Genomic DNA, 19,048 nt, shown 5'->3' with positions numbered 1-19,048 from the left:
GACAGTGAATAGGGAGAGACAGGAAGAATAAATAAGTAGGGGGAGAGGTTGGACACATACTGTAAATAAATAGTGGGAAATATGGGAGGAATAGGGAGAAATATGAGGAAAAAATAAATAGGGGGGATAGACAGGAGGAATAGGGATAGATGGAAAGAATGAATAAATAAATAAATAAATAAGTGAAGAGATGGAAGGAATAGAAAGAAATAGGAGGAATAATTAAATAAGGGGAGATAAAAAGAAAAACGGGGGGAAGGAATAAATATATAGGTGGGGTGACAGGATAAAGAAAATAGGGGGAGAGATGTGAGAAATTAGGAGAGATGGGAGGGATAAGTAAATAGGGGGAGGTATAAGGAGATTTGGTATAAATAAATAAGAGAGGGAGAGAAACTGGAGGAATAAGAGGGGTGAAACGGGAGAATAAATGGGATGAGAGTTGGGAGGAATAAACAAATCGGTGGGAGATTGGAGGAATAAATAAATAGGGGAATAGATGTGAGGAATAAATATATAGGTAGAGATATAGGAGGAATAAATAAATAAGTAGGTAGGGAGATGGTAGGAATAAATAAATAGGGGGCTGATGGAAGGAACAAAAAAATAGGGGTGAGACAAAAGAAATAAATAAATAGGTAGAGACTTGGGAGAAATAAATAAATAGGCGGAGAGACAGGAGGGAATAATAAAAAATACGGAGAGACAGGATGAATAAATATAGGAAGATATGTGAGGAATAGAGAGAATCAGGAGGAATAAATAAATAGGGGCAAAGATGGGATGAATAAATAGGGAAAAAAGATAGAGGGAATAAATATGGAGAAGACAGTGAATAGGAAGAGACAGGAAGAATAAATAAGTAGGGGGAGAGGTTGCATGCTGTAAATAAATAGTGGGAAAGACGGGAGGAATAGGGAGAGATAAGAGGGATAAATAAATAGGGGGGATAGACAGGAGGAATAGGGATAGATGAAAGGAATTAATAAATAAGTGAAGAGATGGAAGGAATAGAAATAAATAGGAGCAATAATTAAATAAAGGGAGATAAAATGAAAAAAAGGGGGGGAATATGAAATAAATAGGTGGGGTGACAGGATAAAGAAATAAATAGGGGGAGAAATTTGAGAAATCAGGAGAGACGGGAGGGATAAATAAATAGGGGGCAGACTGGAGGTATAGGTAAATTTGGGATAAATAAGAGAGGGAGAGAAACTGGAGGAATAAGAGGGGTGAGACGGGAGAATAAATGGGATGAGAGTTGGGATGAATAAACAAATAGGTTGGAGGAATAAATAAATAGGGGAGTAGATGGGAGGAATAAATATATAGAGGGACAGATGGTAGGAATAAATAAGTAGGTAGGGAGATGGGAGGAATAAATAAATAGGATGACTAATGGAAGGAACAAAAAAATAGGGGGGAGAAAAAATTAATAAATAAATAGGTGTGGACTTGGGAGGAATAAATAAATAGGCAGAGAGACTAAATGAATATGGAGAGTCAAGAAGATAAATAAATGGGGGGAGAGAAGGGAGGAAAAAGAGGAGACAGGTGAAATAAATATGGGAAAGACAGAAAAACTAGAAAGAGATAAAAGGAATAAATAAATTGGGGAAGAGATGGGAGAAATAATACATTTGAGGGGGAGAGACAGGAATAAAATACAGAAAAAAGATACAGGAGAAATAAAGAGAGGTAGAGATGTGAGCAATAAGGAGAGACGGGAGCTACAAATAAATAGGGGGAGAGTTTGGAGGTATACAGAAATTTGGGTGAATAAATAAATAGGAATCGGTATGTAATGCCGCAGGAACTATTACCGGTGGGCGGATAAAATACCGATGCTGGAAGGCCGAAGCATGAAGATCCTGACTGGTGCAGGTAAGTACCCTAATCCTTTCCTCTCCCCCCCTAACCCTCCCTTAGTGGTGCCTAACCCTAAAACTCCCAGGGTGGTGCCTAAGCCTAAGACTTTCAGGGGGTTCCTAAAACTAACCCCCCTCCCCACATTCTAAACCTAACATGCCTAACCCTAACCTACCCCCAGTGGTGCCTAACTCTAACCCCCCCCTCCTAGCCTAACCCTAACCCTCCCTGGGGGGTGCCTAACCCCAAGTCCCCCCGGGGGTGCCTAACCTAACCCTCTTCCCTCTCCCCGCGGCTACAAGCTACGATTCCCCGTTTACCTTTGTTGTTCGGGATGCCGGCCATCAGGATTTTGGCATCTGGCTAAAGATAGGTGTCGGGATTTAGACGCCTATCTTTAGTACCAGGTCAGGCATTCAGCGTCTGTATTCCGTCAGCTGGCATTCCAGACACCGGTAAATGAACTGCATCCCAATAAATAGGTGAAGAGACAAGATTAATAAATAAATATTGGTAAAAACAGAGGAAATAAATAGGGAGAGAGACATAGAATAAGGTAAAACACGAATAATAAATAAAGTTGGGAGAGATGGGAGAAATAAATAAGTAGGTGATGAGAGCTTTGAGGAATTAGTAAAATGTGGAAGACATGGGAGGAATAGAGAGAGACAGGAGGAATAAATTAATAGGGGCACAGACAGGAGGAATAGGGAGAGATGAGAGGAAGAAATTAAAAGGTGGATAGATGGGAGGAATAGGGAGAGATAACAGGAATTAATAAATAGGGTAACATGCAGAAGGAATAGGGAGAGATGGGAAGAATATTATTAGGTGGATAGTAGGAATAGTAAGATGTGAGAAATAAATGGGAGAGAGATTGAAGTAAATAAATAGGGGGATATGGACAGAAAGGAGGAAAAAACAGGTGAGAGATTAGCGGTATGAATATATATATGGGGAGAAACCAGATGGGAGAAATAAATATATAGAGGGATAGACAGTTGGAATAAATAAACAGGAGTTGAAGTGAGGGGAATAAATATATAGGTAGACGTACGGTAGGATTGAATATATAGGGGGAGATGTGAGTAATAAATAGGGGTAGAGACAGAAAGAATAAATATAGTAGGGGAGAGATGGGAGGAATAAACAAATAGTGGGAGAGGTGGAAAGAATAAATAAATAGTGGGAGAGATGGGAGGAATAAACAGGAGGAGAAGCGGGAGGAATAAATACATAGGGGAACAGACGGTAGGATTAAATATATAGGGGGAGAGTTGGGAGGAGTAGAGAGATAGGAGGGATAAATAGGAAGAGAGAAAGCAGAAATAAATAGGGGGTGATGTGAGAAATAGGGAGAGATGGGAGGAATAAATAGGGGTAGAGACAGAAAAAATAAAGTAAGGAAGAGATGGAAAGAATAAACAAGTAGTGGGAGAGGATGAAAGAATAAATAAATTCTGGGAGACATATAAAGAAATGTGAGACAGGAGGAATAAATAAATAGGGTAACAGACAGGAGGAATAGGGAGAGATGGGAGGAATAAATTGTTGGAAAGTCAGGATGAATAGGAAGACATGGGAGGAATAAATAGGGTGAGATATGGAAGGAATAAATTAACAAGCGGAACAGATACATAAAGGCGATTGGATGAATAAACATTATGACAATAGACTGGAGGAATAAGTGGGGCGACAGACAGGAGGAATAAACAAATAGGAGGAGATGGGAGGTATAAATATATAGAGGGATAGACAGTAGGAATAAACATATAGATGGATAGACAGTAGGAATAAATAAACAGGAATAAATATATGGGTAGATGGGAGGAATAAAAAAATAAATGTGAAATGAGATGTGAAGAATAGAAAGATTCGGGAGGAATAAATAAATAGGGGGAAAGATGGGATGAATAAATAAATAGGGAAAAATACAGAGGGAATAAAATAAGGGGGAAGACATAGTGAATATGGAGAAATAGGAAGAATAAATAAAGTGAGGGAGAGATGGGAGGAATATATAAGAAGGGGGAGGAGTTGGAGCCATACTGTAAATAGTGGGAAAGACAGGAGGAATAGGGAGAGATAGGAGGAATAAATAAATAGTGGGAAAGACAGGAGGAATAGGGAGAGATAGGAGGAATAAATAAATAGGGGGACAGACAGGAGGAAAAGGAAGAGATGAAAGGAATACTGTAGGTGAGGAGATGGAAGGAATAGAAATAAAGAGGAGGAATAATTAAATAGGAGAGATGGAAGGGAAAAACATAGGGATGACATAAGGAATAAATAAATATGTGGGGAGAGAAGATAAATAAATAAATGGGGAGAAAGATGTGAGAAATCAGGAGAGATTGAAGTTATAAGTAAATAGGGGGACAGACTGGAGGTATAGGTAGATTCAGGAGGAATAAATAAGGGAGAGACAGGTGGAAAAAATAAATTGGGGGAGAAATGAGGGGAATAAATAAGTAGTGGGAGAGGTGGGATGAATAAATATTTAGTAGGAAGACTAAGGAGAGACAGGAAGAATAAATAGACAGATAGGAGGAATAAATAGTGAAAGAAACTGGAGGAATAAATAGGGGAGAGATTGGAGAAATAAGAGGGGGAGAGACGGTAGGAATAAATAAATTGGAGGAGAGTTGGGAGGAATAAAGAAATTGATGGGAGATTGGAGGAATAAATAAATAGGGGGAAAGTTGGGAGGAATATATAGGGGGAAAGATGGGAGGAATAAATATATAGGGAAAGAAATTAAAATAAATAAATAGGGGGACTGATAGAACAAATAAATAGGGGTGAGACAAAAAGAATAAATAAATAGGTGGGGATACGAGAGGAATAAATAAATAGGCAGAGCGACTGGATGAATAGGGAAAGTTGCGAAGATAATTAAATGGGTGGAGAGAAGGGAGGAAAAAGAGGAGACAGAATAAATAAATAGGTGGAGAGACAGAAGAAATAGGGAGAAAGAAGAGGAATACATAATCAGGGGGAGATGGGAGGAATACATAACTTGGGGGAGAGATGGGTGGAATAAATAAAAAGAGTGAATGATGTAAGAAACAAACAAAAAAAATGAATATATACTGTAAATAGGCGGAGAGACTGGATGAATAGGCAGAGTAGGGAAGATAAATAAACGGGGGGAGAGATGGGAGGAAGAAGAGGAGACAAGAGAATAAATAGGTGGAAATATGGAAGAAATAAAGAAATAGGGTGGGAGGATAGGAGGAATAGGGTCATATAAGAGAAATACATAGGACATACAGGAGGAATAAATGTAGGGGTAAAAATGTGAGCAATAGGGAGAGACGAAGGGATAAATAACTAGTGGAATAGACTGGAGGTATACAGAGATTTGGGATGAATAAATAGGGGAATAAATAAACATTGGGAAAGACGGAATAGAGAAAAAGTGAATAGGAAGAAACAATAAAATAATAAAGTGAGGAAGAGATGGGAGAAATAAATAATTAGGGGGTAGAGCTGCAGCCCCATAAATTGAACATTATTGGTTGCTAATTAATATGAGGCCTCATATATGACCGTAACTCGTTATCTATTGGAATGTGCAGATATACTTTCTTTCTCTAGAACTGAATGAATAATAAATAGTAGGAGAGAAGGGAGGAATAGAGAGAGACAGGAGGAATTAATAAAGAGGACGTATATAGTGGGAGAGAAGGGAGGAATAGAGATACGGGAGGAATTAATAAATAGGGCGACAAACAGGAGGATTAGGTGGAAAGACAGGAGGAAAAGGAAGAGATAGGAGATTTAATAGGGGGAGAGATTGAAGTAATAAATAATAAGGGGGAGAGATGGAAGGAATAGGGACAGATAGAAGGAATACATACAGTAGGGGCAGATACTGGAGTAATAGATATATATGGGGAGAGACTGTAGTAAGAAATAGGGTGAGAGACAAGAGGAATAAACAAATAGGAGAGACAGGAGGAATAAAAATATAGAGGGATAGACAGTAGGCATAAATAAACAGGAGGATAGATTGGAGAAATAAATATTTATGGGGATAGGCAGTAGGATTAAATATATAGGGGGAGAGATGGAAGGAATAGAGACAAAAGTGATAAATAGGGGATGAGAAAGGAGAAATAAATAGGGGGCGATGTGAGGAATAGAGAGAGATAAATAAGTAGGGAGAGAGGCTGAAGCTATAGGGGGATTTGGGGGGGAATAAATATATAGGGGAAGAGATGGGATGAATAAATAAATAAGGGGAAAGACAGATGGAATAAATAGGGGAAAAGACAAGTGAGAGATGGAAGGAATAATCAAGTAGGGGTAAATGTGGGAAGAATAAATACATTGTGGGAGAGACGGGATGAACAGGGAGAGAAAGGAAGAATAAACAGGGGGGACAGACAGGAGGAATAAATAGGGAGATAAACTGGAGGAATAAATAGGGGAGAGACTGGAGGAATAAGAGGGGTAGAGATGGGAGGAATACATAAATAAGAAGAGAGTTGGGAAGAATAAATAAATCGGGGGGGAGATTGAAGGAATAAATAATTTGGGGAATAGTTGGGAGGAATAAATATATAAGGGAGAGATCGGAGGAAAAAATAAGTAGGTAGAGAGATGGGAGGAATAAATAAATAGGGGGACTGATGGAAAGAACAAATAAATAGGGAGGGAAACAAAAGCAAGAAATAAATAGGTGGGGATATGGGAGGAATAAATAAATAGGTGTAGAGACTGAATGAATAGGGAGAGTCAGAAAGATAAATAAATGGGAGGGGAGAGAAGAAAAGAAAAAGAGGAGACAGGAGAAATAAATAAATAGGAGGAGCGACAAAAGGATAAATAAATTGGAGAAGAGATGGGAGGAATAAATAAATTGTGGGGGGATGAGAGACAGGAGGAATAAGGACTTATAGGAAAAATAAATAAAAAGGAAATACAGGAGAAATAAAGAGGGGTAGAGATGTGAACAATAAGGAGACGGGAGGGATAAATTAAATAGGAGGAGAGACTGGAGGTATACAGAAATTTAGGTGTAATAAGGAGAGACAAGATTAATAAATAAATATTGGAAAAGACAGAGGGAATAAGTAGCAAGAGAGACAAAATAGGGAGAGACAGGAAGAATAAATAAAGTAGGGAGAGACTGGAGAAATAAATAAGTAGGGAGGAGGTCTGGGAAGAATAAATAAATTGTAGGAGAGATGGGAGGAGTACAGACAGACAGGAAGAATATATAAATGGGCGAAAGAGGGAATTGGGGGAGAAACAGAAAGAATAAATAAAGTGAGAGATGGGAGGAATATTAAGTAAGGGGAGAGGTGAGGGGCTTAAGGAGAGACAGGCGGAATACATAGGGGGACAAACAGGAGGAATCGGGAGAGATGGCAGAAATAGTTGGAGAGATAGGAACGAATAGAAAGAGATGGGAGAAATAAATAGGGGGAGATTTGGAAGAAAAAGTAAATAGGGGGAGATCGGGAAAGAATTGGAAGAGAAAGGAGGAATAAATATATATGGGGACAGACCAGAGGAATAAATAGGGTAACGGGAGGAATAAACAAATAGAAGGAAAGATGGGAGTAAAAAATATATAGGGGAAAGAAAGTAGGAATAAATATATGGGGGGACAGACGGGAAGAATAGGGAGAGAAATAGGGGGTGTGATAGGAAAACTAAATAGGAGGAGAGATGAAAGGGACAGGGAGAGATGGAAGGAATACATAAACAGGGGGAGAGATGGGATGAATAAATAAATAGGGGTAAAGACAGAGGGAATACATAGAGGGAGAGACAGAGGGAATAGGGACAGGAAGAATAAAGTAGGAGAGATATGGGAGGAATAAACAAGTAGTGGGAAATATGGGAGGAATAGGGAGAGATATGAGGAAAAATAAATAGGGGGGATAAACAGGAGGAATAGGGATAGATGAAAAGAATGAATAAATAAATAAATAAGTGAAGAGATGGAAGGAATAGAAAGAAATAGGAGGAATAATTAAATAAGGGGAGATAAAAAGAAAAAGGGGGGGAATAAATAAATAGGTGGGGTGGCAGGATAAAGAAATAAATAGGGGGAGAGATGTGAGAAATCAGGAGAGACGGGAGGGATAAGTAAATAGGGGGAGGTATAAGGAGATTTGGTATAAATAAATAAGAGAGGGAGAGAAACTGGAGGAATAAGAGGGGTGAAATGGGAGAATAAATGGGATGAGAGCTGGGAGGAATAAACAAATCGGTGGGAGATTGGAGGAATAAATAAATAGGGGAATAGATGTGAGGAATAAATATATAGGTGGAGATATAGGAGGAATAAATAAATAAGTAGGTAGGGAGATGGGAGGATAAATAAATAGGGGGCTGATGGAAGGAACAAAAAAATAGGGGTGAGACAAATAAATAGGCGGAGAGACAGGAGGGAATAATAAAAAATGCGGAGAGACAGGATGAATAAATATAGGAAGAGATATGAGGAACAGAGAGATTCAGGAGGAATAAATAAATAGGGGCAAAGATGGGATTAATAAATAGGGAAAAAAGATAGAGGGAATAAATATGGAGAAGACAGTGGATAGGAAGAGACAGGAAGAATAAATAAGTAGGGGGAGTGGTTGCATGCTGTAAATAAATAGTGGGAAAAACGGGAGGAATAGGGATAGATGAGAGGAATGAATAAATAAGTGAAGAGATGGAAGGAATAGAAAGAAATAGGAGCAATAATTAAATAGAGGGAGATAAAATGAAAAAAAGGGGGGGTGTTAAATAAATAGGTGGGGTGACAGGATAAAGAAATAAATAGGGGGAGAAATTTGAGATATCAGGAGAGACGGGAGGGATAAATAAATAGGGGGGCAGACTGGAGGTATAGGGAAATTTGGGATAAATAAATAAGAGAGGAAGAGAGACTGGAGGAATAAGAGAGCTGAGACAGGAGAATAAATGGGATGAGAGTTGGGATGAATAAACAAATAGATTGGAGGAATAAATAAATAGGGGAGTAGTTGGGAGGAATAAATATATAGGGGGAGAGATGGTAGGAATAAATAAGTAGGAAGGATAAATAAATAAATAGGGGGACTGATGGAAGGAACAAAACAATGTTGGGGAGAAAAAATAAATAAATAAATAAGTAGGTGGGGACTTGGGAGGAATAAACAGGTAGAGAGACTAAATAAATATGGAGAATTGAGAAGATAAATAAATGGGGGGGAGAAAAGAGAGAAAAAAGAGGAGACAGGTGAAATAAATATGGGAAAGACAGAAAAACTAGAGAGAGATAAAAGGAATAAATAAATTGGGGAAGAGATGGGAGATATAATAATACATTTGAGGGGGAGAGACAGGAATAACATACAGAAAAAAGATACAGGAGAAATAAAGAGAGGTAGAGATGTGAGCAATAAGGAGAGACGGGAGCTACAAATAAACAGGGGGAGAGTTTGGAGGTATACAGAAATTTGGGTGAATAAATAAATAAGAATCGGTATGCAATGCCGCCGGAACTATTACCTGCGGATGAAATACCGATGCTGGAAGGCCGAAGCATGAAGATCCTGACTGGTGCAGGTAAGTATCCTAATCCTTCCCTCTCCCCCCCTAAACCTTAGTGGTGCCTAACCCTAAAACTCCCAGGGTGGTGCCTAAGCCTAAGACCCCCAGGGGGTTCCTAAAACTAACCCCACCTCCCCGCATTCTAAACCTAACCCTCCCAGAGGGGGTGCCTAACCCTAACCTACCCCCAGTGGTGCATAACTCTAACCCCCCCCCTCCTAGCCTAACCCTAACCCTCCCCGGGGGGTGCCTAACCCCAAGTCCCCCTGGGGGTGCCTAACCTAACCCTCTTCCCTTTCCCAGCGGCTACAAGCTAAAGTTCCCAGTTTACCTTTGTTGTTCGGGATGCTGGCCATCAGGATTTTGGCATCTGGCTAAAGATAGGCGTCGGGATTTAGACGCCTATCTTTAGTACCAGGTCAGGCATCCAGCGTCTGTATTCCGTCAGCTGGCATTCCAGACACTGGTAATTGAACTGCATCCCAATAAATAGGTGAAGAGACAAGATTAATAAATAAATATTGGGAAAAACAGAGAAAATAAATAGGGAGAGAGACATAGAATAAGGTGAAACAGGAATAATAAATAAAGTTGGGAGAGATGGGAGAAATAAATAAGTAGGTGAAGAGAGCTTTAGAGGAATAAATATATAGGGAGACGTGCAGTAGGATTGAATATATAGTGGGAGATGTGAGGAACAGGGAAAGACGGGAGTAATAAATAGGGGTAGAGACAGAAAGAATAAACAAAGTAGGGGAGAGGTGGGAGGAATAAACAAGTATTGGGAGAGGTGGAAAGAATAAATAAATAGTGGGAGAGATGGGAGGAATAGGGAGAGACAGGAGGAATAAACAGGAGAAGCGGGAGGAATAAATACATAGGTGAACAGACGGTAGGATTAAATATGTAGGGGGAGAGTTGGGAGGAGTAGAGAGATAGGAGGGATAAATAGGAAGAGAGAAAGCAGAAATAAATAGGGGGAGATGTGAGAAATAGGGAGAGATGGGAGGAATAAATAGGGGTAGAGACAGAAAAAATAAAGTAAGGAAGAGATGGAAAGAATAAACAAGTAGTGGGAGAGGAGGAAAGAATAAATAAATTGTGGGAGACATGAAGAAATGTGAGAGACAGGAGGAATAAATAAATAGGGGAACAGACAGGAGGAATAGGGAGAGATGGGAGGAATAAATTGTTGGAAAGTCAGGATGAATAGGAAGACATGGGAGGAATAAATAGGGTGAGATATGGAAGGAATAAATTAACAGGGGGAACAGATAGAAGGAATATACAGAAAGGAGATTGGAGGAATAAACATTGTGACAATAGACTGGAGGAATAAGTGGGGCGACAGACAGGAGGAATAAACAAATAGGAGGAGATGGGAGGTATAAATATATAGAGGGATGGACAGTAGGAATAAACATATAGATGGATAGACAGTAGGAATAAATAAACAGTAATAAATAAATAAACAGGAATAAATATATGGATAGATGGGAGGAATAAAAAATAGAGGAAGAGATGAAGGAATAAATAAGTAAGGGAAGAGGTGGGAGGAATAGATAAATAGAAGAGATGGGAGGAAAAAGAGGAGATTGGAATAATACAAAAATAAAATTGAGGAAGAAGTGATAAAAATAGATGTGAAATGAGATGTGAAGAATAGAAAGATTCAGGAGGAATAAATAAATAGGGGGAAAGATGGGATGAATAAACAAATAGGGAAAAATACAGAGGGAATAATATAAGGGGGACGACATAGTGAATATGGAGAAATAGGAAGAATAAATTAAGTGAGGGAGAGGTGGGAGGAATAAATAAGAAGTGGGGGGGGGAGTTGTAGCCATACTGTAAATAAATAGTGGGAAAGACAGGAGGAATAGGGAGAGATAGGAGGAATAAATAAATATAGGGACAGACAGGAGGGAAAGGAAGAGATGAAAGTAATAAATACTGTAGGTGAAGAGATTGAAGGAATAGAAATAAAGAGGAATAATTAAATAGGAGGAGAGATGGAAGGGAAAAACATAGGGATGACATAAGGAATAAATAAATATGTGGGGAGAGAGAATAAATAAATAAATGGGGAGAAAGATGTGAGAAATCAGGAGAGATGGAAGTTATAAGTAAATAGGGGGACAGACTGGAGGTATAGGTAGAGACAGTAGAAATAAGGACTTATAGGAAAAATAATAAAAAGGAAATACAGGAGAAATAAAGAGGGGTAGAGATGTGCGCAATAAGGAGACGGGCGGATAAATTAAATAGGAGGAGAGACTGGAGGTATACAGAAATTTGGGTGTAATAAATAATTAGGGGGAGAGACAAGATTAATAAATAAATATTGGAAAAGACAGAGGGAATAAGTAGGAAGAGAGACAAAATAGGGAGAGACAGGAAGAAAAAATAAAGTAGGGAGAGATTGGAGAAATAAATAAGTAGGGAGGAGGTCTGGGAAGAATAAATAAATTGTAGGAGAGATGGGAGGAGTACAGACAGACAGGAGGAATATATAAATGGGCGACAGAGGGAATTGGGGGAGAAACAGAAAGAATAAATAAAGTGAGAGATGGGAGGAATAAATAAGTAAGGTGAGAGGTGGGAGATTTAAGGAGAGACAGGCGGAATACATAGGGGGACAAACAGACATAGGGGGACAAACAGGAGGAATGGGGAGAGATGGCAGAAATAGTTGGAGATAGGAATGAATAGAAAGATGGGAGAAATAAATAGAAGATTTGGAAGAAAAGTAAATAGGGGGAGAGCGGGAAAGAATAGGAAGAGAAAGGAGGAATAAATAGAGGGTAGATTGGAGGAATAAATATATATGGGGACAGACCAGAGGAATAAATAGGGTAACGGGAGGAATAAACATATAGAAGGAGAGATGGGAGTAATAAATATATAGGGGAACGATAGTAGGAATAAATATATGGGGGGACAGATGGGAAGAATAGGGAGAGAAATAGGGGGAGAGATAGGAAAACTGATTAAATATGGGGAGAGATGAAAGGGATAGGGAGAGATGGAAGGGATACATAAATAGGGGGAGAGACTTGGGAGGAGTAAATAAACAGGGGGAGAGATGGGATGAATAAATAAATAGGGGTAAAAACAGGGAATACATAGAGGGAGAGACAGAGGGAATAGGGAGAGACAGGAAGAATAAAGTAGGAGAGAGATGGGAGGAATAAACAAGTAGTGGGAGAGATGGGAGGAATAGGGAGAGACAGGAGGATTAAATAAATAGGTGGAGGTATGGAAGGAATAAATAGATAGAGCAAAAGATGGAAGGAATAAATAAATAAGCGGTAGACAGGAGAAATAAATAAATACCGGGAGAGACTGGAGGGGATGTAGTTATAATGTGGACAGTATTTAAACATGCCGTCATGTGCAGAGTGTTGTCATATTCACAATGTTGACATTATGTAAGGATCGGCAGCGAGGGGTTAAGGTTAGCTATGGGAGGAGAGGGTTAGGCATAAGGGGGGGGGATAGAGTTTAGGAATAGTCATACCTACTGCCGGAAGCTGCTCAAGATCAGTCGGAAGTCATCCTGACGTCACTACTGGACCTGGAAGACAATGCTGGAGCCGCCGTACCAGTTAAGTCAATACTTGAATAGCAGGGAAGTTTTGTCTACATTCTAATCATGTCAAAATTTGATTGGTCTACATGATGAACGTCTACATGGCCAATATCCATATGCCAAGCATGTTGACATGCTGCATGTCGACATTACCACACCTGACTGGATGTATAGGGAAATTCAGGAAGAATAAATAAGAAGGGGGAGAAACAAGTTGAAAAAATAAATAGGAGAGACAGAGGGAATAAATAGGGGGGAAGACAGTGAATAGGGAGAGGCGGGAAGAATAAATAAAGTGGGGGAGAGATGGGAGGAATAGGAAGCGACCGGAAGAATAAATAAATAGGCGAAGGGTCTGGAGAAATAAATAAGGGGAGGGTCTGGCGGACTAAATAGGGGGGAGGGACTGGAGGAATAAATAGGTGGAAAGATTGGAGGAATAATAGTGTGAAAGACTGGAGGACAGCAGCTGAGATGATGCAATCTACAACGGCCCGGGAACAACGATTGGACATACAATTATACGACGTATATCGCTCAGATCCGCGTCGGAATGATGAATCATACGATACATCGTAAAGTGTGTACCCAGCTTTAGAGTTGATATACTGGCATTTTGCCAATCCACTCCTTAATCATCCATTAATGTAATTGCAATTTCACTCATATTACAGCCCTCTAACAAAATTTGTTAGCACTTGTTACTTTATTAATTGGTAATTAGCACCAGCACAATTAGTTTTGGAATGATAAAAACAATAAATAAAAAATAATTAGAAAAATAAGTACATACATATACACACATAATTTATATATAGCATTGACCAGGGCAGATTAGCAGTGTCTCCGCCAGCTACAGCTGATAATGATGACATCACAGCAGCTATAAAATGGAACCAACACACGCTGCCCGTCTGTTTACATTACATCCAATGTTCGGCGCGTCAGATTACCTTCAGTGCGATTGGCTCCTCCCCCCTGACGCTCAAACAACTGCACTGTCTGCCTATTCTCTGTGCCATGCCGCTGCAGACCGGGAAAGCTCCTACGGTGATTGGTGCTCCGAATTGCCCTTCAAACCAGAGCGCTCTGTCGTTGGTTCAGGTAGAAGACATGACGCGGCAGCCGCTCATTGGGCTATCCTGCTCTATATAAAGCTCGCCAGTGCACGCTGCTTCGCCTTTGTCATCTATCAGTCTCTGAAGTGCTGTGGCGCCATTTTGGCGCACTTGGCTGGTGTGTTATAGCCTTGTGCGATGCAGTGTAGGGATGATAATAAGACTTTATTTTTGTGCATTTTGTTCGAGGCGAGCTAAACTGCAACCTAATGATGGAGTGTAGAGGGCAGGTGTAATGTTACCTCATAGGAGGCAGCTGTCTGTCTCTTCATAACAAAGTGAGAGTAAAGCAGGGTAACAGAATCACAGGTTGTCACTACCAATAGGAAATATCCGTATAAGGGTGGAAACCATTGTCATACATGTGGAGTTTTAGTACAAAATGTGTGTATATGTATATATTAGGTCGTTATTAGTGAATATTAGATTTTAGGGCATGTTATAGAGTATGTAGAAAAAAAAATAAATATCCTATTCAGTCTGAATGAAAAAAATAAAACCAAAGAAGCTGGAATGTGCCTATACTTCAGGCTACCATTGGCAGAGAGGTGTAGTAACTACATACAAGATTTGCGAATTAATAGTAAATAATGTGCATCATTACATTATATATTTATATTGTCTGCTTTTATATCATACACGTTTAAAGTCTTCTGTCATGTTGTATTTACTAAATAAATGAAACCATTAAAATAAACACAAGCGATTTTAAATGTGAGATTGAAAACTGCAGTTCAGAATAGGGATGGGACATTGAAAGAAAACATTGGAAGTACTGATGTTTGTAACATTAAACACAAAACATTTAGATATAAACATCGGTTCTCTGGAACCGATGCTTTTTTTTTTTTTTTTTTTAAGCAAACTATTTAAACATGTAGTAGACTAATAAACTTTTAAAATAAGCTTATACTGTGGCTATCTTCACGGAACCAAACCATGTGTATGTGTTTGTGTGTGTATATAATATATATATGCACAAGAGGGTGTTTGTTTTCAAGGTGGCATTTTAAATTAGATGTGTTTGCACATGTTTAATTTTCTTGCGCCAGTATCTGCAAATAGCTGTTTTGGGCTCATTACCTTTCCTATCAGTGTTTCCAGACATTACTTTTGGGTGGTGCCATGTTATTGTCAGTACTCACTAATAGTGTCAGACAGTATAGCAGAAGTGCTATGTGTTACTTATGGCAGGGCACTAATAGTGACAGACTGTATAGCAGAAGTGCTGTGTGTTACTGCTGGCAGGGCACTAATAGTGACAGACTGTATTATAGAAGTGCTATGTGTTACTTATGGCAGGGCACTAATAGTGACAGACTGTATTATAGAAGTGCTGTGTGTTACTTATAGCAGGGCACTAATAGTGACAGACTGTATTATAGAAGTGCTGTGTGTTACTTATGGCAGGGCACTAATAGTGTCAGACAGTATAGCAGAAGTGCTGTGTGTTACTTATAGCAGGGCACTAATAGTGACAGACTGTATTATAGAAGTGCTATGTGTTACTTATGGCAGGGCACTACTAGTGTCAGACTGTATTATAGAAGTGCTATGTGTTACTTATGGCAGGGCACTACTAGTGACAGACTGTATAGCAGAAGTGCTGTGTGTTACTGCTGGCAGGGCACTAATAGTGACAGACTGTATTATAGAAGTGCTATGTGTTACTTATGGCAGGGCACTAATAGTGACAGACTGTATTATAGAAGTGCTGTGTGTTACTTATAGCAGGGCACTAATAGTGACAGACTGTATTATAGAAGTGCTGTGTGTTACTTATGGCAGGGCACTAATAGTGTCAGACAGTATAGCAGAAGTGCTGTGTGTTACTTATAGCAGGGCACTAATAGTGACAGACTGTATTATAGAAGTGCTATGTGTTACTTATGGCAGGGCACTACTAGTGTCAGACTGTATTATAGAAGTGCTATGTGTTACTTATGGCAGGGCACTACTAGTGTCAGACAGTATAGCAGAAGTGCTGTGTTACTTATGGCAGGGCACTAATAGTGACAGACAGTATAGCAGAAGTGCTGTGTGTTACTTATGGCAGGGCACTAATAGTGACAGACTGTATTATAGAAGTGTTGTGTGTTACTGCTGGCAGGGCACTGGCAGTGTAGCTGGCTCTTCCTGTTGGTGATAGTGGTACAGTACCTTAATGTCTACGACCTCCACAAACAAGTAACACTGACAGACTTCCTTCTCAATTTAATTTCTCTTGTCCATTGTTACAGATTTTTACTCTTTCAGAGTCTCCTTTTTTTTTTTTCTTTGTCTCTTCTCCACCCGCAGCTTAAGTTTCTGTCTATATCATGACAAACTCTCTGGACCTGATTCAGACCCGCTTGCTAGCAAGCGGCCGCTCATTGCAGATGATGTTCGCTAACGTGCGCATGCGCAAAGTAGTACGAGCGATTGTAATGTGCTCGCCCTGCGAAGACAGCCCAGTGGAATGAGTGACAGGAGAGGTTGTTTATGGGTGGTAACAGGGGCAGGGCATTAGTAACGGGAGAGTGGAGTTGCGGACACAGGCGTGCCAGTCTTGCAACACCGTTTCTGGGGCGTGCATAATTAACAGGCAGCGTCATAGTACACGTGACCTGGTTGAATAATACGCTGAAGTGATCGCAGTGCTTGCGGTAGGGTAAAGTCAACAGCAAGCGCTGCGGTCAGACCTGATGGAACCCGATGAACCGATGGTTGTATATACTTCTGGAGATGACGTACTCAAGTGGGTGGCTAAAGACAGGCTGGTGGGCGTCTGTAAGCACAAAGTGATTGCTCGCCAAGACATAGTGGGCATGCTTATGCCTTGCCGTCACTTGGCTGAGTTTCCATATGCTGGGAGCGAGCGGCCACATCTAGCAAGCGGGTTTGAATCAGGCCCTCTGTCACCTCTCAGCTACTCGCCACTTGGCACCGCCAGGTCTATCACATGCACCGTGCACATCAGTGAGTGCCTGACAGTGACACTGTGAGACTGACAGCTCAGTTACCAATAGCTGCAGCAGCCAGACACCCAAAGCAGCCAACCAGGGCTCACTGAGAGCAGCACCAGTGACAGTGAACCAGGGGTGGGACTGTCCTATGTGCTGTTGCTAATTGGCTGACCAGAGTGTCTGTCACTGTCAGCCATCAACCCCCCCCCAAGCAGCAGCATGCACGCACACAGCAGCCATAGCCCTGTCGGGTGTGTTTTGAACTCTCCTTCACAAGTTGTGATAGACTATAAAACAAGGTGAGAGCCTGCTGGCAGCCCAAAGCAGTGACAGCACCACACAGTGTTACAAAAAAAAAAAAAAAAAGCATTGGAAAAGCAGGGAAAAACATCGGGGGAAGATAGCTTGCGATGGTAATGAAACATTGAATAAAAAACATTGCAGGGTTAAATATCGAACATCGAAACCAATTAACCGATGTTTCCGATGAAACATCAAATGATACCCATCCCTAATTCAGAAGCCATTCATTTGAGGACTAGATTATCCCATTTTCTGGAAGAGTAAATGTGCAGCATTGGTTTGCGAATAGTAGAAGAACCTACAGAAAGTACATTAATTCTTTATTAATATTTGTTACAAACAGGCAAAGCCTAATCAAAAAAAGGGAAGCGCTTTGATATAGTCGACAAGCTATAGCGATTGGGGGAAAACAGGCAGAGTTCTTACACCAATTGGAATTGGGGCAGCACATTAGTTAGTCTTGTTTGTCAGAACTGGGTTTCCTCCCAAACTACTAAAACATGCTGGCAAGTTAGTTTGTAACTGACTAAAATAGACTCCAGCTTAGGGTGTGTACTTGCTTAGTAGTGAATTTATGTAGTAAACTCCAATGGGGCAGGGACTTGAGTGAATGACAGGTTATCTGTACAGCGGGGGTGTGTATATATCTATCTATATCGCAGCCTTCCTCCTTTTCAGATTTAAGAGCGACACATAGGATCAAAGGTCGAAAAAATAGAAATGGGGGATAACAAAAACAACTGTTTCAAACAGGCACCATAGGCTGCTATTTAGGCGATTATAATGTTCTGCACAAATGGATCTTATTTATAAGATGTTCTGCTCATGTTTACATTTTTTTCTAACTGACAAAATATTTCATTCACCATGCAAAATATACTGTATGCATGGGTCCTGTCAACAATGCACTTCCAGTCCCTCTTATGGCGTACACACTAGACGATATGCTCCCTGAGCGATATCGTCTAGTGTGTCCCCCGGCAGGGTGTGCTCAATGTCGTTCATGACATTGAGCACACCTGCTGAACGATATTAACGATATCGTTCAGCGCCGGGCTCTCTCCCCCATTCCATAACATGCAGCAACCTGACATCGTCAGGTTGGCCTGCATGTTAACCCAATGAACGATGATGACGAACGACCCGCGGGAATGCGCGTCTTCATCGGTCATCATTTTTGTGTTAAAAATGGACGATAAAGTGGACGACTGAACGATATCGTTATCGTTCAGTCGTCCACTTTAATCGCCCAGTGTGTACGCACCTTAAGTCATATTAGATTCACAAGCATTAGCCATAGACTCCGACATACAGTATATGCTCGTTCTGGTGTAGAATTTTCTTTTTAAAGCACGTCTGGCTCCACTCTGCAAAGTGCTTTATCATTAAATGTAAATCTATGGACATGTACCGCACCATGCATGGTAAACTTTTCCAATTTACAATGTGTTAACCCCGTTCTGCAATATATCTTGTAGGCTTAGGACGTATGACTCCATGCAGCTGTAGCATCCACCACACGTGATTTGATCTTTTATGACTTATTGCATATCTGACTCCAAAGATATGTATGTACAGAATCATTTTTGTACATTCATTATATTAGGAGTAAACATGTTGATTTCTGTCAAGACAAACGATGTACATGCACCATCCGTGGTGACTTGCTCTTATTCACA

Source organism: Taudactylus pleione, unplaced genomic scaffold, assembly GCF_031769625.1.
Source record: "Taudactylus pleione unplaced genomic scaffold, aTauple2 ptg000070l, whole genome shotgun sequence".
In the NCBI taxonomy this organism is placed as follows: Eukaryota; Metazoa; Chordata; class Amphibia; order Anura; family Myobatrachidae; genus Taudactylus; species Taudactylus pleione.
The sequence above is the reverse complement of the archived record's forward strand: the minus strand, read 5'-3'. Positions refer to the sequence as shown.